The sequence below is a fragment of the Triturus cristatus genome, chromosome 5_1 (genome assembly GCF_964204655.1).
Source record: "Triturus cristatus chromosome 5_1, aTriCri1.1, whole genome shotgun sequence".
NCBI lineage: Eukaryota > Metazoa > Chordata > Amphibia > Caudata > Salamandridae > Triturus > Triturus cristatus.
Window position 1 is genome coordinate 139628502 of NC_140587.1, and position 18793 is coordinate 139647294.

Genomic DNA, 18793 nt, shown 5'->3' on the forward strand with positions numbered 1-18793 from the left:
AGTAATGAATCCTTCCAAGAACCTCGGTAACTATACTACGAAAGCTAGAGAAACGGTATGCCAGGGCTTTGGTGGAACAGATAATGGCAATAATAAACCAGCAGGAGGTTGATGAGAACTTTTCCCTTGTGCACAAATGACACAATCTCTACAAATCTCTTGGCGTCTAAGGATATGGTTGGCCACCAAAAATACCATTGTACTAGTTCCATAGGTTTATTGTTCCTAGGGTGTCCAGCTAAAGTCTTGCTGTAACTCCATTCATGAGCCGGTTTCTGTATGTTTGCCGTAGGTAGGTACAAACATTGATTTACATAAAGTAATCCCTATAAGCATTAATTGGGATGTCTAAGTAAAGTGTGTTGGGTCTCCAATGTTTTTTGTTCTACTTCCACCTGGGCTAGGAAGTCAGTTATATCTGTGGCGTGTGTTAAAGCTCTCTAGATCCTACATGCTGTATTATTAAAGGAGGTTCCTCAATTTGCTCTGAGGCTACATAACCTTTCCATTCTTTCTTCCCCATTGGAATTAAATTACAAAATCGTACTCATAAAAGAACCGAGCCCAGCATAGCTGATGGATAGTCAGAGCACATGCTGATTTCAGAAACCAGAGATTTCTATGATCTGTCAGTATGGTAACGGTATGGAGCCCCTCCTTGAGATAGTGTCTCCATTCCTCAAAGGCTTTTTTTATGGCCAAAATATCTAGATTATCCACCAACGAATTACTTTCTGCAGGACTCAGCTTTTGTGAATAATAGACAACATAGTCTTGGTGTTGTAAAACTGGGGCCTTAACAAAAGTGGTATTTTAACTGTGCAAAGACATGTTCTACTTCTTCTCCTCATTGAAACTTTACTCCTTTCCAAAGGAGCTTTGTGACTCGTGCAACTAAAGTAGAGAAGTCATCAATGAGTCTTTGATAGAAATGTGCAAACCCTAGGAAGCTTTGGATTTCCTTGGAGGGTTGAGGTGATTTACATAGTACAATTGCCTCTACTTCCTTAGGATCCATATTAATTCTACTTGAGTATAGTATGTACCCTAGAAATTCTACTTTTTGTACATGAAAGATGCATTTTTCAAGTTTAGCGTGAAGACAGCATTCGCACAATTTGTTCGGTATGGCTCAAACGTGAGATACATGGTCGTCGTAAGTATTTGAATAAACCAAGATGTCGTCATTGTGTATGACTACACATGAATCAAGAAACTCACTCAATACTTCATTAATGAAATACTAGAATGCTGTGGAGCCTTGTAGAGCCCGAAAGGCATGAAGAGGTATTCATACCGCCCAAACTTAATTCGGAAAGCTGGCTTCCACTCATCCTCCACTAGGACCCTTACTAGATGATATCCCTCATACAGATCCAGTTTTGTGAAAGTGGTAGCAGTTTTCACTTGATTGATTAGGGTAAAAATCAAGGGGAGAGGGTATCTATTCTTCACCGTTATGCGGTTTAAGGCTCTGTAATTAATGCACATCCTCAACTTACCCCTTTCTGGGGAATAAAAAATAAAGGTGAGGAAACAGGGGAACATGAAGGTCTTATGGACACAATTGCCTACATGTCATCCAAATACTGCTGCAGTTGGGTATTCTTCTCAGTTAAAGCATATATCCAACTATATGGAATGTGGGACCTTGGTTGTGAATCTATTCGAAAATCAAAAGGCCTGCGACATGGAAGGGTGGTTGCTCTTACCATTTCCAAGACATCTAAATAGTCATTATAACAAGGAGGAATTGTTGGAATAGAAATAGTAGATGCAATTACAGATTTCTTTCAACAGTTTTTTTTACCAAACGATTATTGCAAGACTAACTGCTGGGTGGACCAGTCGATATCAGGATTATGTTTTTGCAGCCATGGTATCCTCAAGATGGCTTTGAATCGAGAGGCATGGATTAATTTGAATTGTACCTGTTCAAAATGTTTATCCTGCATTAGCACGGTTAACATCTGAGTGGTCTGTGCAATGGGACCAAATATCAGCTCACGTTGTCTATATTTTGTTCTAATTCAGGGCCTTCAGTAGCTTATGTGGGGATTCCCAATTCTTTGGGTAAGGATATATCTAAGATGTTAACCGTAGTCCCAGGATCTAAGAGCATTTCAGTACTTATTCTAGATGTACCATTACCCCACTGCAATTTGACGGGAACATAAAAAATAAAATTTCTGAACTTTTTCAGGCCAATGTCTTGGAGACTTCATGAACTGGACTACCGGGTAGACTAGTCTACAGAGCTATCAGGTTCTTTAGCTTCCAAAAGATTTTTATCAGTCCCTCTTTCTTTATGCTGAGGTTTGAAACTACAATCTTTTAAGAAATGCCCTTTTCTTTCCACAGTAAAGTTCTAACCTATAGTCTCTTAGGTGTTGTTGCTCTTCTTTGGTTAAGGGGCCTCTCAATCTCCCCATCTGCATTGATTCAGAATCTCTGGATAGTCTGATATTCTCTGTTTTTTACTACTAAGACCTTGTTTTCCAATCACCTTCAGTCCGATTTTCGTTCATTAAGTCTATGATCCAGTTTAACAACTAAATCTATTAACTCTTCACATGCCTCATGTGGATTCACCACTTGAGCCAATAAATCTTTTAAATCGTCTTTTAGCCCTCTGTAGAATAAAGAACTCATTTTACCTTCAGGCCAATCTGACTCTGTCACAAAGCGATTAAATGAGGTTATGTAGGTCAGTAAATTCTTGGTCTCTTGCCTTAAATTCAAAAGTTCGGTGTCATCAGACTGAATAAACATATGCTTCTCAAATAGCTTTTCCATTTCTGTCGTAAAGGCTGAAAAATTGTGTAATAGTGGATCGTTTCGTTCCACAAGAGGAAAAGACCATGATGCAGCCAGTCCCCCAAGATAGGATAAGACAAAGGCTACCTTTGACTGTTCATTCAAAAATAATGCAGATCTGAACAAAAAGTGCAGCTTGCATTGATTAAGGAACACAGCAAATTTTGAGGGTTCTCCTGTGAACCTCTCTGGAGGGCCAATGGAACCGCAGAGGGAGTAGTTACATGGATCATTAGATGGGAACCACCATTTCCAGATGCACCAGGAACTAGTGAAGGAGATGAGAAGGCAGGTGGTTTACTAAAGAGTCTGGTTCCAAGCCCCCACACTGCTTCCCCCCATGGCATTCTATCAACCTGTATTTTCCCCTGAATATAATCTACTCTATGAGCTAAAACCTGTGTCTCTCTCTATTGATTTGCTATCATGTGAACTACATCAGCTAACGTGACATCCAGGGACTCCATCTTGCCCAGGCCAGTAAATGATACATGGACTTTCTATTCTGTCAGACTAGGGTTTATCACTAACCTAAGTTCCTGCAGATGCGGGCCGAGTCCAGAAGCTAGTTCCTAGCTCCTCCCCAGTACCGGAGACCTAAGTTAAAATAAACTCAGCCAGGCCTGAGGCCCAGGGGTGGGGGAAAGGGAAATAGGAGGTTATGATATGTTATGTTATTTTAATTTGTAGCGCTCACAGATACTCAAGAGTGTCCTGGCGCCAGTCAAAGAGGGGCAGAAGTCTGATATTAAACTGAAAATCAACGGGTCCTGCATGTTCCGATGGGCGAAAGGAAGAGTGTTCCAAGCAACAGCAGCTTTCTGAGCAAGAGAGCTGCCTCCAAGCCTCAGAAATTTAAAGCGGGGGACCTGGGCAAGGCACTGGGACATGGAACGCAGGAGTCGCTCTGGAGTGTAGAGAGAAAAGCGTTTTTGCAGGTAGATAGGGCCATGCCCATGAAGAGCGCGATGGGCCATAACTAAAGATTTAAATTTGACCCATTCGGCTACGGGAAGCCAGTGCAGAGAGCATAAGTGGGATCTCATGCTAATCTTAGAGGGAATCTCAAGAAGAAGTCTGGCTGCCACATTTTAGACCACCTGAAGTTTTTTTAGCAGATAGCCCGGAATGCCCACATAAAGTTCGTTAGCGTAGTCCAGCCGAGACTAAATAAGGGCTCAGATGACAGTTTCTTTCGCCACCCTAGGCAGGAGAGGGAGAAACTTGCTCAGGGTTTTCAAAAGGCTAAAGCAGGTCCCAGCAAGTTTCCTGATCTGAGTAGAAAAGGAAAGATTCTCCTCAAACCACACCCCCAGGTTCTTGGCGGGCTTCCCTGTAGAAGTGGGAGAAGGGAACTCAGGCGGCCAAAGAGACTCCCTAAAATTGGAAGGAAACTTTCCATAGAGGAGATTCTCCAACTTTTCTTCATTGCACTTGAGTTGTGCGGTGGCTAGCCAATTAAAAATAGAAGCCAAGCAGTGTTGAGCAGAGGAAACAGAGTCCACATTCTTATCCCAAGTAAAGAGAAGCTGGGTGTCATCAGCGAAGGCCATAACCTTAGCCCCAAGGTCCTCTGCCAGATACACCAGAGGAGTGACATGAATGTTTAAAAGAAGGGGGCTAAGCGGGGATCCCAGGGGACTCCTGTGGTCACTAACTGGGAAGAAAAAGAGAACAGTGGAAGCCAAATCTGTTGAGCCCGTCCTTCCAGAAGGATCTGAACCAGCCCCTTAACCGTACCCGACACACCGATCTCGGTAAGACGCGAGAGGAAGAGAGAGTGCAGGACGGTGTCAAACACCGCCGACAGGTCAAGCTAAATTAATGCTGCCCTTCCGCCAGCGTTCAGACACCCCCTAATTGCCTCCGAAACCTCCACCAGGGCTGACTTGGTACTATGGGAGGCTTTAAACCCAGACTGGGCCGGATGCAGCAGGCCCTCCCTCTCAACAAACTCCGTTGAGTTGTTTGTTCACCACCTTCTCGCACACCTTGGCCAAGCCAGGCAGGAGAGAGATGGGGCGGTAATTCATTAGACTGAGTGGGTCGAGCGACGTTTTTTTTAACAGAGGCAGAATCTTGGCCTGCTTCTAGTCCTCAGGGACGTAGGCTGCCTGAAGAGACAGACTGATAATGCCATTCACTTCATTTTTGATGGTCTCAGCAATTCCCGCCAACAATCTTGCCGGGCCAGGGTCCGAAGAATTTAAAGAGAATCAGGAAGATCCACTGGCCTGAAAGCATGCAAATCATGATTGGGGTCAGCAGGAGATAACACCAAAGCTGCCCCAGTTCCAAGGATATCATGAGAGAGACAACAAGTGATTCTTCAGACACTGGAATTCTCTTCTGGACTGCTGAGCTTTCTAGCTTTTTTGATCCTTCTGTAAGGAGAAGGGAGAGAACAATCTTATTACTAAACTAGTCTGTATTATATCCACTATCAATTATTATTGTACAACTCTTCCACTACAGCTGATTTAATACTTGGTGGGGGTCACCTTTCCCGCCTTTGATGTTCCCTTCCTCTTGTGTGTGCTGCAATGGCATTCTGTATCTTAAACAACAAAACAAATCAAGAACTATAAATGTATGTGTTCTTCTTGAGTCCTATCGAATGTGTGTATAATGGGTGCAAGTATTTATTACATACTGGGGCTTTAAGTCTGTAAAAGATTTCTTTTTTAAGGTGACAATACATCTTGGCACTAACTCTATTCCTGGAGTTTAGGATTCTAATGCAGATACAATCTGTAAGTATGTCTAATATGCAAGGAACAATGCACTTGCACTTTGGACATAAATAAAACCACCATAATACTTTCTTATGTTTGGCACAATTCCCCAATGGTAACAATAGAATGCTGAACCTAATACACACACCTCCACACACATCCTCTTTGAATATCATGAACGTTAACTTCACATTCACTGAACTATCTTATTTTGTATTTCAAATGCGGTTTGACACAAACGTGTATATTCAAATGCTTTGTTTCTGTTCAGAACTCTTCTTCTACGTGTTCCTATGTTACTTTACAGTATTTCCAATACTGTATTTACACTCTTAATAATTATGTTATATAATACTTGCATAAATGTTCATTCCTTACAAATCTTTTGTTTTCCTTTTCAGAGGTACATGCAGGATTGATGACAACTTTTATGAGGAAAATGGAGAAGTTTGCAACATAATGCACAATGTTATGTTTTATAGGGAAGTAGTGTTCAACGCTGTGATGAGTGTGTTCCTTTGAAGGTGAGTAGTGCTCAACTCTCTGCCGAGCGTGTACCTTTGAAGGTGAGTAGTGTTCAGGGTTTTGCCAAATGAGGGCCTTCGAAGGCGAATAGTGTTCAAAACTCTTCCATGAAAGATAACGATGCACTCGACTCGCTTCAGAGATGCTACCTGTAAATTGCCCAAAAATACCTAACAACAATGACTACTAAGCCCAAAACTCCTTGCCTGAGAGGACAACGCATGCTCGCAGTAGAGTAGCTACCCAATGAGGTATTCTAGTGAAGTGCGGTCTTGAGAGGTTGCACGCGTCTTTTGGGTCTTCTTTTGCTTCTACTCATCACAGGAATTTGTTAGGGAGAACAACCAGTATGGATGATTAGATCTCAGCGTCTATCTTGAGGTTTCTTTCATGACACACTGCACTCCAGCTGAGTGATTCAACATTTATGGTCTTTTTGACTTGCCTGATCCTTACACTTCATAGAGAAAATGGCATTGGATATTTTTGACTTGTTCTTTCTGTGAATGCTGAAAATACCCCCTCGCAAAGACTGACCCTCCAGCTGAGACATAGTTGGAAATTGTTTGTGAAAAGATCTTGGTAGTCTGGGGGCATGCACATCAATAGACAATTCCCAAAATCTTTCTTCGAGCCTATAGCCTATTTAGTCAATTAAATAAAAGACCCTATCTTTCACTTTCTTGGAATCTTAAATTGTCTACACTTCAAATTCTAAAACTCTTTCGATGTGCAATGGTTTCCGTGGGAGTTTCATTCTCAAGTTGGGTGGTGTTTTCTTTAATAAAGATACATGAAAAACTGGGTGAATCTTAACATTCTTTGGTAGTTTTAATCGAATGGTTACTGGGTTTATGATTTTTTTTTTATTGGATATGGGCCTACAAAACGAAGCTGGAACTTTCGGTTGCCCTTAAGTCTAAGATGTTCAGAATTTGGCCATACTTTGTCCCCAGTTTGAAAGGAAGGGCCTGTCTTCCTCTTTTCATCTGCATTGAACATATATCTTTCTTTGACTTGTGTTAGGTTCTCAGTAGCTGACTTGTGTACAGTTACTAAATGTTGAACAATGTCTTGAACTGCAGGGACTGTAATTTACTTGGAACTTACTACTGAGTTGGGGTGTCTCCGATAATTTAGGAAATAAAGGTGAATACCCTTAGAAACATTCTTTGCATTATTGTGTACAAATTCTGCTGCCCAAAGGAGGTCTGGCCATCCACCCTCTTGATCTAAAATGATTAATCTCGGGTATTGTTCTAACTTTTAATTAGCTCTTTCTGCTTGTCCATCCATTTCTGGGTGATAACTAGTGGAAAACCTAATTTCAATCCCCAACCCTTCGGTAAATGCCTTTAAAGAATGCGATAGAAATTGGGAGTCTCTGTCTGAGATGATGATCTTAGGGATACCATGGGCTTGCACAATATTTTGACTAAACTGCTGGGCCAGTTGTTTTGCATTAGGGATAGATTTTAAGTCAATAAAATGACCCATTTTAGTAATAGTGCGTACGAATACTAAAATTGTATTGAATCCTTCACTAGAGGGTTAGACAACTATTACATCCATAGTTATAGTGTGCCATGGATGTGGGGTTATAGGCAATGGTTGTAAGAATCCCCCAGGCTCCTGCCTGTCAGATTTTCACCAAGCACAAATCTAACAATTGGTATCATACTGATGGATGTCTTTATTCATGTTTGGCACCAAAACTGACATTTAACTAAATCTTCACTTTTATTGATTCCTTTGTGCCCGGCTAATGGGCTGTGATGACATTCAAATAAGCTTTTTCTTGAAGATCCTTGGTGGGTAAGTTTAGAGCTCCATTATTGTATGGTAAATAATTATGGCGTTTTCTTTGAGGGTTTTCTTTTAACAAGTCCTGCATTTCTTTCTGAGTCATCATTTCTTTGATATTTCCCTCTATGGTTTCACCAGACGTGGCACCCACTATTCTGGAATCTGGAATGATCTTTTGGATTCTATTAAATTCTTTCTAGTTTTGGTACTGATCCGAGACAAGATAACTTATTTTCCATTCTTGCTACCTGCTCTGTAAGTAATTGCAAAATTGTAACCTTTAAAATATAGAGAGCAGCGTAGTTGTCTAGGAGTCAGCATTCTTGCCAATTTTAAAAACTGCGAGTTTTTACGGTCAGTAAATACTGTGGCTACATGCTTTGCTCCCATCAGATAGTGCCTCCATTCCTTGAAGGCATCTTTAATTGCCAGTAATTATTTTTCTGTGAATGTGCAATTTATCTCTGCTGGTTTTTGTGAACGATAGGCTACTGGGTGCAATTGTCCTGAGTCTTTGTGTCTCTGAGACACCACCCCTCCAATTCCTTGGTCTGAAGCACTTGGTTCAATGTAGAAGGATTCTGAAAGATCTGCATTGAGCAAAATAGGTGCTGATGTAAAGGTTTCCTACAGGGACTTGATGGCCTCTTCCGCCTCTTTTGACCAATGGACTGAGACTCCCTTTTTCAATAACCATGTGAGGGGAATTCTTTTCTGAAAAAATTCTTTAATAAATCTTCGGTAAAAATGAGCGAATCCTATGTAGGTCTGAACCACCTTGCCTGAGGTTGGAGATGTAGGTGAAACTATTTGAGAGAGAGAGAGAGAGACAGGGGAGTTTGTCCAGCTTCCCTATACTGATTATTTCAAAACATCAAGAAGGAACCCACTACCAACTCAATGTTAGGTGTTTTTAGTCTCTTAATCCTTCATCATTGGATTCCCAACCTGAGTGCCGAATGCCCCCAGGGTGTGCTTCAATGCCAGCTTTACTGCAGAGCTGGTTTTTTGGAAGTGCGTGAAGTGCAAGTGATTTAAAATTGTCTTAAGGTCCACAAATTGATTTGGAGCTTAAGTTAATAGTGACCTTGGGCAATTTAAAAACACGGGGGATATTTCTTTGGACTTCAATGGTCCTTTTATATTCCTTGTTATGTGGTCTACATGTTTCAGCCATTTACCATGTGTAAGGTCAATATGGCTTTCGTAAGGACCAAAAAATGTGCAGTGTACCCTAAGGCACGTGGTGCAAGTTTCTGTTGTTGAATTTACATATCAAGAATCGCCTCTTGCTATTTTACCTGTTGTGCATTTTTCCATACAACATGGGGGCTCTGAGGGAAGCTGGACCCTATTGTCACACTTTCGTCAAGGCGTCACACTCTCCCGCATCCCTCTGTTGTCTCATCGGGCCTGATTCAACATTCATGGTGGGTGTCTTGCCTGATCCTTACACTCTGTAGAGCAAATGACATTGGATATTTTTGACTTGTTCTTTCTGTGAACCCTGACACATAGATTCTAACTTTGGGATTATGAATGTTCTTACTATTTGCCATTGCACACATAACGTAGACACTGCCAAACCAAACTGAAACCCAGCATTTAGAAACTCAAGGATTTTATTGGCTACATCACAATGCCAAAATATACCTTCTTTCTACACCATTGTCAAAAGATTACAAGGGCTAGAGAATGATTTCAAAGTTGATGGTCGCCTGGATTGTGGGATCAACAAAGCTATCTTTGTGAAACACCCTTTTGATTCTCGATTCAATCCATGCCCTAATGGGATAGAACTGCCAGAGACAACTGAATGCTCCTCAATGAATAAGGACTCAGTGGGATCACCCAATGAGTTTGAATTGACAGCTAAAGAAGTAATGGGAACTAAGGGTGACAATTCCAGCATGGTACCACTAAGAGGACCGTTGGCTTGTTCTCCCTGAGCTTCTGTAAAATCCTGGGTACCAGAGGAATTGAGGGGAAGGCACTGAGAAGGTATTTAGGGCATCTGAAAAACACTGCATCTATTTTCTATGCTCTCTGACAAGACAAAATTGTGCAAAACTCAGAAAGAAGAGCATTCGCCTCAGATGCAAACAGGTTGATCTCCGGCCAGCCAACCCTCCTCATTAACTTCTGGAATGCATAATCCGTCAATGATAAGGAAGATATTGGAGGAAACACCCTGCTTTGAAGAGAGACCACTCAGCATTCGCCCTGAGAGACTACACTTGGCATTCACCGTGATTGTTGAAATATCTTATAGCTAACCTGTTGTCTGCTCTTATGTGTCCCCCATGGTGAGCTAACTGTGAGGCAAAACTCAAAAGAGCTAGCTAAACAGTCTTTAATTCCCTTCAATTTCACAAGGCTTTACCATCCTGAGGTGACCACTGCCCAGGTCCTGAACTCGGATCTAAAACTGAACCCTAAAGCAACCTGCTGTCATCTGTAGTCACTAGTCTGGCTGGGAGGGTTTGGAAAGAAGTCCCCTCCTACAGAACCCCTTCCTTTAACCATCGCTGTAGTGCTTGTTTAATGTCAGAGTCTACAGGGGCTTCCTGCTAGTGATCTTGGATCATGAATTTGGATTGAAAAGCTGGCCCAACTCTCCATGAGCTTCCAAATATCTTCCTCTCAATGGCTGCTTCCCTGGTGCTAACAATGTTCTGTTCTCTGCCATCTTCTTATTTGGGACTTTTGGCTGGTTACCAAATAATTTTGCCCTGAAAACAGAATACCCATTTACGGCTTTTTATGAGATGAATTCGCTCGCCAAGACCTCATCCACAATTGGCCTGTCACTACCTCCGACGACCCCGCTACTCCTGCCTCTGCACTAAGACTGTCGTAGGATACATCAGGCAAAAAAGTAAGCACGTTGCTCCGTAATTGCCAGTGTTGAATCAACATTCGCCCCTGAAGTTCCACTAATACCTTAAAATCCTTAATCAAGAATTGAATAGTATAACTCAAATATACTGCTGCCATGACAGACAAATGTGAAGGAGCCCATGTCCACCCTTTAATCCACAGGGTCAGATGGTGCAGCCTCTTCTGAAATTAACATGAATTTATACTGCCCTGGGTTCATAAGCAAGTCCACTTTAAGCAATGGGGGAAAGTAATAGGCAAAGAATTGCTAACGATATTGTGTGGAGAGAAACCATGAAAAGAATGCTTATTCAGTTTATTTTATTCTGAACCCAAGACCTCCCTGATGAAGCTATGCACAGGCATATTTTGTGGTTCTTTCCTTTGATAATTGCAAAAAAGAATTTCAGATTCACCAAATATTGGGGATTGGGAATGCCCATACTAGTTCTAAGATATTGCATAACCTCCTTAAGCTCTTCCCCCTGGATAAACCTTCCTATGATCTCCTCCTCTGCCATGCGCTGATCATCAGAATCAGCAGAGTCTTACTGAGTTTTCTTGGGCGAAGGAGGAGTCTGTCTTGCCTTAAAGGGAGCTGCAACAGCCATCTCAATCATGTGATGAACGTCAGCTAAAGTTGGGATCCTTTCAGAAGAGCCTCTGCCCTCTGGATCTTAAGGGTTCTCCTCCTCAACCTTGTGCCTCTTAGAAGCACACTTTCTATGCTCCTCCATCACAGCGTACAAATATGTAATGACCATCTTACTCTCCAAATACCAGCACAACTGTGCCTCCATTAGATTTGCCCTTTTATAAGGACCACTTTCTGATTGCCCATATGGCTAAGCAACATCTCCTCCAATACGGATGCGGCATTCAGCACATTGCGTTGAACTCAGCCCTCTCTGTTTAATTTGCATCCCCTACAATGCCCAAACCAGAATCGGATGCCACAAAAGCGGTGTTAGCACTCAAAGATGGTTCAGAACAGAATCGAGGGCATGTAAGTGTGAGCACAAGTTAAGGCTGAAGGTGTCCTGGCTTTGCTACTGCAAGAGCACTTAAAGCATGTCCATAATTACTTGAATAGGTCTGCTAAAACAAAACCTTCTGATGGATACATCTGCCTGTGGATTCCTCACCTTATGAATATCCCCTGCGACAGCATTCCGCTGAATTTTTCCTAGCTCTCCACGCTGATGAGGACGTTACAATGCTACGGCTCCGCTCGCGACTCCGCATGACGTCACCGGAGCCATAAGAGAGCCTCGTTGGCGTGATGACGTCAGTTCCCTTTTTTCCGCTCCGTCAATGCGTAACGGTTTTCTAGCACTCTCCCTACTTGTTGAGTTACTTTGTTCTTTTTCTCAATCTTTAACTATAGCTGTTGAGATGTCTTTGAGAAAGTCCGGCTTTAAACCCTGTGGGAGTGTGGGGGTCACATATCCATCACTGACCCCCATGAAGATTGCTTATGGTGTTTGTCGTCGGATCACGACGTGGAGGACTGTTCCTGTTGCAGGAAAATGAAAATGAAGGCACTTAAAGAACGGGAGGCCAAGTTGTTTCTAGCCAAGGTGAAGAAGGAAGGAAGAGGGCGTAAAAGAGATAAGTCGAAGTTGTCGACTTCACATACATCAAAGTCGACAAAACATAAGAAAAAAAGAAGACATGGATCTCGACACCGTTCGACAAAGGGTAAGGCTTCAAGGTCGCCTTCGCCTGCTCCTCGACATCACCGGAAAGACTTTGTATCTCCTTCGCCTTTACCTCGAGTGACTCCAGAGAGGTCTCCTTCACCTAAAGGTGCTCCGGCGCAGTCTCCGGTGCAAGGGATTCACCGGGTTCCAAAGCCGAGCCGGAGCAGGATTATCCATCTCCTTCTCCTGTGCCTGAAAATGAACCGGTGGATTCATCAGTGGATCCAATCGTTCCGACGTTGGATATTCCCTGTTTGGATACTGGCTCAAATCCGTATCCACAGTTCCCGGCTCCAGGTCGCAAGGGCGGCTTTCCCACCTTCTGCTCCTGTGGGTCCGCTGGCTTTCAACTTGGGCGTGCCCCAGCACCATGCCCAGTCACCCTTCGTGCCTTTCATGCCGAAGGCGCCGTCATGGCAGTTTCCGGCTCCGAGGGTCTCGACGCCTTTGATGGAATCCCTGGCGCTGTCTGGTGGACCTTCCTCTCGGCCTCGTACGGAACCCATGCCTCCTTGGGAACCTCCTTCAACGCCGGCTCCGGAGCAGTCGGTGCCGCGTGCGGTGCCACCGACGCCGCTTCTGCGGATTCGTTCAAGGAGGGAGGCACAGAGGCTGTTGGAATAGGATCAGTATCGCAGAGAGGAAGTTGAAGAGGGTGAATTGGAAGAGTCTCTAGATGAATTCAAGGGAATTCAGGAGGCAAGTGGATTGGACATCTCCCCTGAGTGGAAGCTCTCTTCAACATGGGCTTCTCCTCCTCAAGAAGTAGCTCCTTACCATATGGTTATAAGAAAAGCTGTGGAGCTTTTGGACTTACAGTTGCCTACTGCTGAGTATAGGACAAATTTGCTAACAGAGGTCTTGCATTTGCCTTCTTCTACAGTTGAGCCCCTGTTACCCTTTAATGAAGCCTTAATGGAGCCTATCCTCAAGGTTTGGCGTAAACCACTCTCTTCGCCTGCTGTTTCTAAGGCTGTGGCTAGAAGATATAGGACTGCACCAGGGGATCCACTCTTTCTTTCTTCTCATCCATCTCCAGAAAGTTTGGTGGTGCAGGCATCTTGCTCTAAACAATCTTCAGACGCTTTTCCTCAGGCTCCAGCTGACAGGGACTTTAAGAAAATGGAGCAGTCAGCTAAAAAGTTCTTCTCTTTGTCTAGCATGGCACTAAAATCGACCAATGCTACCTGTCTGTTGGGCTGTTATATACATGCCTTGATGGACTCGGCAAAACAGTTGGCTCCCAAGTTACCTGATGAGGAGAGGGGAACCTTTATGGAGGTTCTGTCGGACGCTCAGGCTGCAGCTAGACAGGTTATTCAATCAGGCCGATTCGACACTGCAAAGGTTTAAGGATAGCAGAGCAATGGCGAAATCCTTGGGATTGAAAACCCAGACAGGGGGTTTTGGCTACAAAAAATATTGTGGCTTTGAAAGATCTTCCTCTTGCAGCTTGCATCAATCTCAGCAGCAGCAGCAAAATCCACTCTATAAGTCTTATAGAGGAAGGATCAAAGGACACCAACGTAGTTCTGCCCGCAATCTCTCCTCCTCTTCTACCTCCCCTACCCCCCTGGTACCACAGGAAAGCAGGCCTCGATCCCCCATCCTGGATCATGTGGGTCCTGTAGGGGGTAGGCTGTCTCACTTTCTATAGGGTTGGAAATCGGTCACGTCAGACCTTTGGGTTTTAAACCTTGTAGAGAATGGGTACACCCTTCCATTTCGGGAATTTCCTCCTCCTTAACCTCCTTGCCAAGGTTTTTATTCAGAGGACCATTTGCTTCTTCTACAGAAGGAGGTCCTTGCCTTACTACAAAAAGGTGCGATAGAGGTGGTTCCGGAGCAGGAAAGGGGTCATGGATGCTACTCACGGTATTTCCTGCTCCCCAAAAAGGACGGCAGGTTACGTCTGATTCTGGACATCAGGGTCTTGAATTTTTACAGGAAGCAGGAGAAATTCAAGATGCTGACCCTTGCTCAGGATCTTCTGGCACTGCAGCAAGAGGACTGGATAATGGCGATTGATTACAGGATGCATATTTTCACATCCCCATCCTGAATTCGCACAGGAAGTATCTCCGTTTTACGGTAGGGTCGCAGCACTACCAGTTTGCGGTCCTCCCGTTTAGTCTTACTACTGCACCTCAAGTCTTCACAAAGGTGATGACAGCGGAGGCAGCTCATCTCAGGATGTCGGGATTCCTGTTTTCCCCTATCTGGACGACTGGCTGCTCAAAGCAGAGTCGCCAGAGATGGTGCTTCATCATCTGAGAGTAACATCTCAACTGTTGTTCAACTTGGGTTTTTCAATCAATGTGCCCAAATCTCACCTGGTGCCCTCTCAGTGCAACCTGTTCATAGGGGCGGTACTGGACACTACTGTATGTCGAGCTTTTCCTCCTCCACAAAGAATTCTCGACATTCAGGAGATGATTCCTTTGTTTTACGATGGAGTGGTTGTTCCAGTCCTGAAGGTCCTTTGCCTGCTCGGTCTGTTCGCTTCCTGCATTCTGTTGGTCAGTCATGTGCGCTGGCACATGAGGGACCTCCAGTGGTGCCTCCGCAGACAGTGGTTTCAACACAACGGAGATCTCAGGGAGTCAGTCAGAATCTCCAGAGACGCAGCAGCTGAGCTAACTTGGTGGAGTGTGCAGGGCAACCTGTCTCAAGCCAAGCCCATTCAACCTCCTCCACCGGTGGCCACAGTGATCACAGATGCCTCCACTCTAGGGTGGGGTGCTCATCTGGGGGATCTGGAGGTCAAAGGTCTTTGGTCTCTAGAGGAAAGGTTGCTTCACATCAACCTTCTGGAATTGCGGGCGATACGTTTAGCACTAAAGGCTTTCCTTATTTCCCTTTGCGGTCAGTCGGTTCAGGTCCTGACGGACAACACTACCGCAATGTGGTACATCAACAAACAGGGAGGTGTAGGGTTGTATCATCTCTGTCGAGAGGCTCTGCGACTGTGGTCAGGACCATCAGATTTGTGTGTTTGCAAATCATCTAGCCGGTGTGCTGAATGTTCGTACGGACAGTCTAAGTCGGCATTACTCGGCCGATCATGAGTGGCGGCTTCATCCGGAGGTGGTCCATCACATCTTCCAGATGTGGGGATCTCCTCGGTTGGACCTGTTTGCCACCCAAGAGAACGCGCACTGCCTGTTGTTCTGCAGTCTCCAGTATCCGATGCAGGGAGCGCTGGGGGACGCGTTTCAATTGGATTGGAGCTCACAACTCCTTTACGCGTTTCCTCCGATACCCTTGATTCCTCGGGTTCTGAGGAAGATTCGCCAAGACCGGGCCCAAGTCATATTGATCGCCCCGGATTGGCTAAGAAGGGTGTGGTACTACTTCACCTCTCATTGCACCCTCTGCTCAGTCTCCCTTTCAAGGCAGACCTCCTCTCGCAGTCGCAGGGGCAGGTTCTACACCCCCACCTCCAGAGCCTGCACCTTCATGCCTGGAGATTGAACGAGGCAACCTGAGTTCCTTCTCTCTCCCGCCGGACATTGTGGATGTTATCTTATCATCCAGGCGACACTCCACTAATTCGATTTATTCCTATAGATGGTCTAAGTTTGTTAAATGGTGTGGAGAGAGATCCATTGATCCTTTAAAGGCCCACTTGTCGAATGTTCTTCAGTTTGCTCTTTCCTTAGCTCAGCAAAATTGTGCTGTGGCCACGTTTAAGGGTTATTTGTCGGCCTTATCGGCGTTTCTGTGTCTGTCTGATCAGCCGTCTTTATTTAAGTCTCCTATTGTTTTGAGATTTATAAAGGGCCTTACCAATAGGTTTCCGCCTACTCCCTTTGTTATGCCCCAATGGGATTTAAATCTTGTTTTAACTTTCTTGATGGGTTCCCCGTTTGAATCCTTACATAGATGTCCTTTAAGGCTTTTGTCTTTTGAAACAGTCTTTCTGGCGTCTATTACCTTAGCCAGGAGGGTGAGTGAGCTTCAAGCTCTCAGTTCAAAACCCCCATTTTTGACCATACATGCTGAAAAGATGGTCCTCAGGACCAGGGCTGCTTTTCTGCCTAAGGCAGTCCATAACTCTCCCTGTGTTTTATCTTCTCCCTCACCCTTCAAGGAGGAGGGGAGACTTCACCGCCTGGACCCTAAAAGAGCGGTGAGCTTTTATTTGGACAGGACAAAGGACTTGCGTATGGACGATCAGCTCTTTGTGGGCTACGTTGGACGCACGAAAGGCAAGGCTGTACACAAGCGCTCTCTATCCAGATGGATCATCTTGTGCATCAAGATCTGCTACGCCCTGGCTGGTAAGAAACCACCTGAGGGTATTAGAGCTCATTCTACTAGAGCCAAGTCTTCCACCTCTGCTTAAGCCAGAGGTGTTTCTGTACTGGACATTTGTAAGGCAGCGACTTGGGCCTCCCTCCACACTTTCGCAAAACATTATTGCTTGAACTCCGAAATGAGGAGGGAGGGCCACTTTGCGCGCTCTTTCTGGCAGGACTTTTTGATATGGAAGGGTGGACACCCTGCTCCGGGTGCGGGACTGCTGTGGGAATCTATTCATAAGGTGAGGAATCCACAGGCAGATGTATCCATCAGTAGAACAAGTTACTTTCCTTCGGTAGCGCTTTTTCTGGTGAATACAGTACCTGCCTGTGGATTCCTCACTGACCCAAACTCCTCCCTGTTGTCCACCTTTGTATACCTTAAAGGGTGCCTTGTTTGACATGTTGTTTTACATTGTATTTTCTTTCTATCTGGTACATTTATAGGAAATGCTTATGCTCTTTAGATTTCCTTTTGATTATGCACAATGTGTATTTGTTCAAATATTGTGTACTGTGTATACTTTAAATCTGTTGTCGGTCCACCTCTGCGCCTCGGAGGCACGGAAAAAATGGCTGGAACTGACGTCCTCACGCCGACAGGTAGCGGGCATTGCAATAATCCATTTTAGAGGCAATGAGGGCCAACACTAACGTTTTCTGTAGGTCAAACAGAACAAACAGGAGAATTTGTTTGAGAACCCGCAGCATGAAGAAAAGCACCTGAGGTCACCGCATTAATTTGAGCAGAAAAGCAGAATTTTGTGTCAAAAATGTCTCCCACGTTTCTTGCCATCTACAGAGGCTTAGGTAAATTGCCCAGCTCCAGAGGCCACCAAGATGCATCCCAAAAGGGGGTCTCTTTCCTGAAGAGCAGAACCTCTGTTTTGTAGCTTGAGACAATTTCTCTGCATCCAACTCACGACTGCAGCCATACATCTGCAAACAGATTTTGCATCTTTTTCCACCTGTGATGAAATAGATACCACTATATGTGTATCGTCCACGTAGGACAGTACGGCCAGGCCGAAACTATAGATAAGCTTTACCAGGGGGGTGACATACACATTAAAAAGGGAGGGACTGAGAGCAGAAACCTGCGGCACCCCACAGGGGAGGGAGAAAGGGCTGGACTTTGCATCTCCCATCTCCATCCATTGTTGTCTATATTCTAGGACGGAACTCAATAATGTCAGTGCAGTACTTCTAAAACCTAGAGTGTGCAGGCGTTTGATAAGTAGTACATGGTGTTCCAAGTCAAAGGCAGTGGAGAGAGCTAATAGGATTAATATCGCTCTGCCAGCCTTGTCCAAACTACCTCTTATTTCCTCCGATGCGGCCATCAGTGCTAATTCCGTACAATGGTTTTCTCTAAAACCATATTGAGAGGGCTGCGAAATCACTGCTGAGTGCCCTGTACATTCCTGGTCGAGAAATCGGCTGCGGACAAGGGAAGCTGCTGCTTGATGGCTGTCCACTTTATGGAAAATGTCACTAGTCACGCACTCACCGCAGCCTCTTCTGCAGTATGCAGTCCCAGTAAACAAGTGCTTGCGACCTGCTGCCCCCCCCCCCCTGCTTATACAGTGTGTATGCCAAGCCCTCCATGATGTCTTAAATCTGAATTCATAATGCAATCATCCACATTTTCATTAAAAGACATTAGAAGCATTAGGTGCGGGCAAACAATTCCCGCCAGTAAATATGCGGTATAAATATTAACTTTATGACATATCCTTATTTGTGGCAGTAACGTATCTCCCTGCGTTGAGGTCCTGAAACTTATTGTTTAAAATTCAAATCCTGGCAGTGATATCACGACTTTTCATCTTCCGAAGGTTAGTAAAATTAGTACTATTAACTGTGATATTATCACTTTTTATTTTAAAGCTTAAAGGCAGTTCAGTGTTTTTGCTCAATTGGCTTGTATTACATTAGCTGACTGAAGCAATGTTTATTTGAGGTGTGACTATCAGTTAAAGACAGGAACTTTAATTTGTTGTACATAAATTGTGATAATGTT